Source organism: Colobus angolensis, unplaced genomic scaffold (genome assembly GCF_000951035.1).
Source record: "Colobus angolensis palliatus isolate OR3802 unplaced genomic scaffold, Cang.pa_1.0 Scaffold35, whole genome shotgun sequence".
NCBI lineage: Eukaryota > Metazoa > Chordata > Mammalia > Primates > Cercopithecidae > Colobus > Colobus angolensis.
The window spans coordinates 4,996,749-5,004,215 of NW_012116821.1; positions in this window are offsets into that span (position 1 = coordinate 4,996,749).

Here is a 7,467-nt window from a genome sequence, read left to right on the forward strand (position 1 = left end):
GATCTCCTGACCTCGTGATCCGCCCGTCTCGGCCTCCCAAAGTGCTGGGATTACAGGCTTGAGCCACCGTGCCTGGCCTGGGGATAACTTTTCAAATCATGTTCAAAAAAGACAAACACCAAGCTGTGACCAATCGGCCTGTTTCTGTGCCTCGCTTCCATTTTCTGTCCATGAATCTTCTTCCACCACGTGACTGCGCTGGAGTCTCTCCGAGCCTACTCTAGCTCAGGAGGCTGCCCAATTCATAAATTGTTCTTTGCTCAACTAGATTCCATTAAATTTAATTTTTCTAAGGTTTTAACATTCCTAAATTTGGCCATCAATAATCCAGAAGTCAAGACATAATGGATGTCCCTATCAGAGAACTCTGAGGCCTGTGTCAACTCTGAGCTCTGCTGGCATCTCTGCCACAGGGGAAAGAAGAAAAGGATGGGGAACCACACAGCAGGGATAGGGTGGGCCCTCTTCAGCAGGGACTGAGGTCAGCTGTGGCCCTGGGCCCATATCCCAAGCTCTTGATGACTGGCAGGCACTTTGCAAAATACAGAGTCCTGGAAAAATTTCAACAACTCCTCTTTGGCAAGCAGCGAGCTATACCATAAGAGTGTACCAGTCTCAATATACCAGGGGCTGTAGCCGGAAGAATGCAGTGGAATTCCATGCATCTACCTTTCTAGCCTGGGCTTCTCATGGCACACTGTGTAAATGGATGTCTGGACAAGCAAATGAGTGGCAGATCACACTTTCACAATCTGGCTTCACAGCAGTAGCAACCTTTTGCAGAATTTGAAATGGCATTATTCACTTACCTCTAAACAATCCTTATTGTACCCTTTCAATATTCCAGAAATAGAAATTTTATTAAAATTCAAACTCAGGAAAATCACATTTATTCCACTTCAGGGAAATGGTATTAATAACGTTATCCCACCCATTCATATTTTTCCATGAGCCCTCACTGACTCTATGCAAAACTCAGCCAGATGTGGCAGTATGGACATGATTTCTTTAGGAATTTTAAAAGAGTTCTAAGAGTGGGGCATGGTGGTTCATATCTGTAATCCCAGCGACTTAGGAGGCTGAGGCTGGAGGATGGCTTGAGGCCAGGAGCTTGAGATCAGCCTAGGCAACATAGCAAGACTCCATTTCTACCAAAACAATTGTTTAAAAAACTCAGTCAGGTGTGGTGGTGTGCACCTATATTCCCAGCTTCTCAGTAGGCTGAGGTGGGAGGATCACTTGAACCCAGGCATTTGAGGCTGCAGTGAGCTGTGATCACACCACTGCACCTGACCTGTAAAATAAAGTTAGACCTTGTCCTGAAAAAACAAACAAAAACCTAAAGTGGAAAGGAAAGACTTCCCTCTCCAAGGATAATACATATATCAAATATATATATACGCATATTTTTATATACATACATATGTGTGTATATATATATATCATGTATATATACATGGTTTTTTTTTTTTTTCCTGTTTCAGCCTCTGACTTGTGCCTCCTAAATGATCTCACAAGACCCAGGAAATGAGAACCTGGAAAGATTAAAGGAGTCTCCGGAGTGGAAGGGGTGGCTTTGCTGGGCATCCCTGGGGCATGCCTTCATCTGTCAGCTAAGAGCCCTTCCGCGCCAGCCAGTGCACAGCCCGGTGACCTCCAAGTGTCCCTGGAACAAGAGGCAGGTACACTTCTACAAATGCCAGCAGTCTGTGTGTCTTTAAAAGATCACTGATTTCCCATTTATATAAAATTCTACTAGATGTGACCACCATGTCTATTCTATTGCAACAGTGAGTACTGGGGTGTGGTAAAGCTTCTTAGCGTCCACAATACTAAGCAGGATACTCAAAAACAACATGGAAACAGCACTCCTAATTAGAAAAGAGTTCTTGTAGCCAATTGCTCTCTGATCACTCCTCTTCACCAGGAACTAGGTTGCTCCTCTGCCCTATGCTCCAGGCTGCCTCTCAATTTCAATATAATCTCCTAAATCCAACAACGGACCAACTTACCCCCCAACTTCCTTCAATATCCAGGATGATTAGTGAAAGTTTTTATATTTGTAGTTCTAACTAATGGCTCATTGTTCATGTCTTTAATGTTATCTAAAAGAAGGCACTGTTGGCTAGGCCGTTTTGATATGCATAACCAGCCATTTCTCTCACATTTGAAATGTCTTTATTCCTGTAATGCTTTCGTGGCTGCAGCAGCTGTTGGACATTTTCTAGTTTTTGCAGAGCTTTGCAGCTGTGGAAAAATCTTTACTAAAGATTCTCTAGCTTAGTTTAATGCAGATGTCTGGACCTAGTGTGGTTAGCATAAAAATTCAATAGCAGCAGTAATTATTTTTATTATTGTAATATACAGGAAGAAAATCCTGGCTTCCAAATTGGAAAGTCCCAGAAGGAGTCAGTAAAGTCTCCACATCTGACCTCCTAGGAGGCTGGGACAGGGAACCCGGGGACCCAGGGTTCAGGGGACTCAGGGTGCCCGGTCTTGCCAAGGTCAAGCCCCCGAGGCCCGTTTGTGAGCTGTGAGCTGAGGTCACCGCTGGCCTCTCCACCGTGGCTCCTGCGTGTCGGCTGGGACTGGCAGTGGAGCTGTGCGCACAGCCCAGGAGAGACGTTCGTGCTTTTTCCTTTGTTTTTCTGGCCCCAAGAAAAACATCTCTGATTGAGACGCTTGAGAGAACTCCTTCACTTTGGAAATTGGTGACACCACAGAGAAATTTATGGCTGTCCTCTTACAAGGAATTATAAATGTTCTAAGGTCGATGCACTGTATCGTCATGGTTCAGGGACACCCCGCCCCTCACACCCCAAGACAGATGCTGAGGGATGCCAGCATTGAAACTGCATTTTCCTCTGGTATCTAGATTACAGATTTTCTTCAGCGGGTTCACAAGATCCCTTGGCGTCTCACGGCTTGTTCCAGCCCCTTTCGCCCCCAGAGGAGACCATCCTGTGACGAACCTGCTGCAAATCAACCTGTGATTTTGCAGGTGCTGTCACTGCCTCAAAGCTTACCTTAACCAGGCCTCCAGGGGAGGCGGGGAGTATAAAAAGACACTTCGAAGTTTCCTTTTCCCTAGTTTCTAAAACACTCTGTGAAGAGCCTAATTTTGTATATATGGCACCAATTCCTATTTTTACGTTTTCTCATCTCTCGGGCAAGATGTGGAGTGTGAAAGGGTGATGGATAAAAACACCCCAAGCAGAGGGAGGGATGCTGTGGACAGCCTGTGAGTCTCCCTAAAGACTTGGTGACTGGAGTCTTTTTTTTTTTTTTTTTGTCAGAGAGTCCATTCAAAGGACATCCCCACAACATCACTTAACAAAGTTTGCGTTCCACCCCAGGGTAGGGCCGAGAGGAATCAGGGCTGAATGGTCTGAGATCCTGACCTGCAGAAATAACCTGGCACTTCAGGGAAGAGATGACGAAGAACACTTAGAATTTATCCAGCTCTTAAGGCAACTTCACCAAGGAGCAACCACAGTGTTGTTTTTTCATAGAAACACCAAACTTGGAAATAAACCCTTCCAGGCTATGTGTGGCACCTCAGTATTCTCCTAATTGTATTTCCAGAGGCCACTCAGAAGGAGGGACATGAGGCTTCCAGGTCTGGACAGCCAGGGTGCAGTCACACTCAGTCCCTCCCTGTCCTCTGCCAGGAGGATTAAAGGGGTGCCCTGGGTGCTTCATGCTGGGTTCCTTGAGTTGTGCTGAACCCCTCTCGACTTCAGTGGAGATGGCAGCAGGTTCAAGAGGTCGAAGAAGAGACCCAGAGCCACTGAATGAGACATGAGGTTTTGCTGGGGGTTTATATACATGGGAGAGAGTCCAGTAGTGGAGGCTGCACAGGAGAACTACAACCATTTGCAAAAGGCATGTAGTTTACATAATATTTTCACTTAGGACCTTCCCCTAACCACCTCCCCCGGCAACCTTCATGCAACCCAAAACAAAGGGCCTCTATTCCCTCTATGCTTAGCATCCCACAGGAGGGGCCAGGGGCTCAGATGTTTCTCATAGATACAGAAGCGACCCCTGGGCTGGCCATTCCTGAATTCCTTAGCTGGGAACTCTGAACACACATCCAGGTGTGTCTGCCATGCACGGTCATTCTCAGGGTGCACTCAAGTCCAGTTACTGCTGTCAGGTACATCTACCACATGCCATGGGACAGACCTTTTGAGGACCAGATCCGCTGCCCTCACCGCCCACACTGAGGTTAAGAAGAGTGGGAAGCAGGAACCAGCCACACTTCTGCGCCTTCCCGGCTGCCTTGCCAGTCCCCATGCAACTCTCCATGAGAGACGACAGTGTTTTAACACAAAGGAGCAACTAATGGGGGAATTCCAGGCAGCCACATGGGAAATCAGCTTAGCTGGGGAGGGAGGAAGGGCCTTTCTGTTCTTGCCCCCACCAGTCCCCTCCACACCTCTTGTTCTCTGGACTGTGGCTGATCCCACAGAGACATCACATTCAGGTTGCCGATGCCTTTCTCTTCCAGCAACCACCAGCCTGGAGTGGTGGTCGGGGTGGGACTGAGCACAAGCGAAGCTGAGAGGGGCCCCTCCGCTTTCTGGCTCTCCTGGGTTCCGTGGGCTGTGTCACTGCTGTCCCTGGCTCTCATCCTCCGTGGGGGGTCACCATGGCTGAAGCGCGTGGCCAGGAGGGGTGGATCTAGATAGCAGGGCCTGGGTCCATGAAGCCAGCTTGGCTGTGTAAACCCATCTCTAGGGCCTCTAGGTCCCACCATTCCCTGTACATGGCTGAATGTCTGGTGTGATTTGAGGGACCCCAAAATTCACCGCCACCACACACCCACTAAAAATTCATCTGTACCCATTTGAGGAAGGATAGTCATTATTTTGGAGTGAGGCTTTCTCTAAAAGGTATCTCCCTACCCCCTTTAAATACAAATACTTGTATTTAAAGGCAGGCAGGTAATTCATTAACCCTTAAGACTTCATTTTTCACAGATTAGCTGTTAGATTCCTAGCAAAACGTGTGGAATGGGCCAAAGGACAGGTGAAATATTGCTAAGAGAAGAAAGGAGGTGCGATCCACAATGTGGGGAAGGAAGCAGGGTGGGCCAGTGCTGTGGCAGGGGAACCCTGAAACCAGAGGTTTCCTGGGGTAGGGGGATTACGGGCTGCCTGGAGGGCAGGAGAATGGAGGGGGAGCAGGGAGAGTCCTGGGCTGTGGAGGAAGGAGGGAGCCCAGAAAAAGCCAGAATGAAAGTCAGGCTTGCCTTGCCCAGACCCACTGAGTGAACCTGACAGCAGATTTAAAACAGTGCGGATCTGCTCGCTTCCCTCGGGGTTAGCTCGCTTCCCTTGGTTTGCCTTCAATGACTTTCAATGAACACTGAAGTCCCTCCTTATCCTTCACAGCCCTACAAAGCCAGCCAGTGGATACAGCTACTTTTGTTGATTTTCACATGAACTAAACTTACTAACTAAACAAATACTTGATCAATGGGTAATAAAATTCAGTGTTGGTGGATTTTATGTTTATCCATACAAACAAATTTCAAGCACTAAAATCAGCGCTTCCCAGTATCACACTTTCCAGAAGGCATCTTTTCAGAGTAGTTCCCTGAAGCAATAAGCCAGGGTGGCCGTCTTCTGCCTGCTGAAAGCTCCTGCCTTCCAGGGGCGTCCCAGCGGAAGATATGTCCCCTTTCCAGCCTAACAAAACTTTGCCCACCCAATACAAATTCCAGTGTGAAGCAAGTATATTTTGCCCTTATTCAAAATAGTGTCTGGTACACATATGTAGTTAGCATGACAACACAAGCATCCCGGAATGACATTGACCTATGATAACATTAATTGTCCTAATTAATTGTCCCAATTAATGTCGGTATGACATTAATTGCCCTAATTAATCACTGTATGACTAGGAGGCTGCCCCAGCGCTGTAGAGAGCAAGGATCTTCCAGAGGCATGGGGTGGAGGTGGGGGTGGGGGATGGGGAGACAGAGAGAGAGAGAGAACACTTGTTCATCCCTCACCTATGGCCCACTGGTATCCAAACACTGCAGAAACCACAAAGCATGGTTTTATTTTCCCCTAGTAATGTGCTGACTTTGGAGAAGTCATGAGACATGTGTGTTTCATCATCATATCCTTCAGTCCTCACTGAAAGAGCATTAGGATTCTCAGGAGAGCTGTGCTCAGAACCTCGCAAACATAATCTCACAGGAGCATCACATGCATACTGAGAGGTCAGTGCAATTATGATCACTATTTTGCAGATGAGGAAACTGCTCTCAGAGTGGCCAAGTGATTTGCCCAAAGTCGAGTCAGGACTGTAATCTGGGTGGGTCTGATTCCAAAGACTAAGCCTTAACCTACCTCACATGGTTGATGATCTCTCAGTCACATACCCTCCCACCTCGACATTGGCCTCAAGCTACTAAGCTTAAAGGCTAATAAAAATCTTGATGAATATTTTAAAATCTGAGGCTAAAAATAATCTTGGCCTTAACCTTAATAACTTTCCATGGCTCTAGGTAGGGATTTGCCTTTGCCTGGTTACCAAATTCCCTTCAGGGACAGGTGCTCTAAAACACCCTGCTTGGACCAAAAGTCTTAACGTTTTGTTTTTTATTTTTTATTAGTTTTAGAGACAGGGTCTCACTCTGTTGCCCAAGCCGGAGTGCAGTGGTGCGGTTATGCCTCACTGGAGTCTTAAACTCCTGGGCTCAAACAATCCTCCCGCCTCAGCTTCTTGAGTAGATGGGACCACAGGCACATGCCACCACACCCAGCTTATTTCAGTTTATTTTTTATTTTTTAATTTTTTGTAGAGCTGAGGTCTCACTATGTTGCCCAGGCTGGTCTCAACCTGTTAGCCTCAAGCAATCCTCCCACCTCAGTCTCCCAAAGTGCCGGGACTACAGGCATGAGCTACTGTGCCTGGCTTCACATTTTAATAAGAAACAATAATTTAAACTTGACACTGAATAAATTATCTGTAAATGAATTAACCACACAGACCTGACATTTCCTTTATTTATGTTAAGGATGGAAACTTTCTTAAATTGCTTGTTGGTATAAGAACATCTTTTTTACGAGGCCTTTGTTATGAGTTCTTTAAATGTGAACTCTTTTCAAACTTCATTGCATTTATTCAGTTTCAACTTGAAATATGGCTGACCCATTAGATTGTCTTTGGGTCAGGTTTGACCACTGAAGCAAAGAGAACATTCAATAAAGAACTTCCTGGAAGGCTCATGTGGAACTCACGGTGGTTGGATGATGGTTGCATAGTATTCTGGAATGTCAATCACACTCTCATCCCATATATTTCAGGCAATAAAAGAAATAGCTGTCTCCTTTTTCTTTTTTTACTTTTTTTATTTATTTTATTTTTTTATTTTTATTATACTTTAAGTTCTAGGGTACATGTGCATAACGTGCAGGTTTGTTACATATGTATACTTGTGCCATGTTG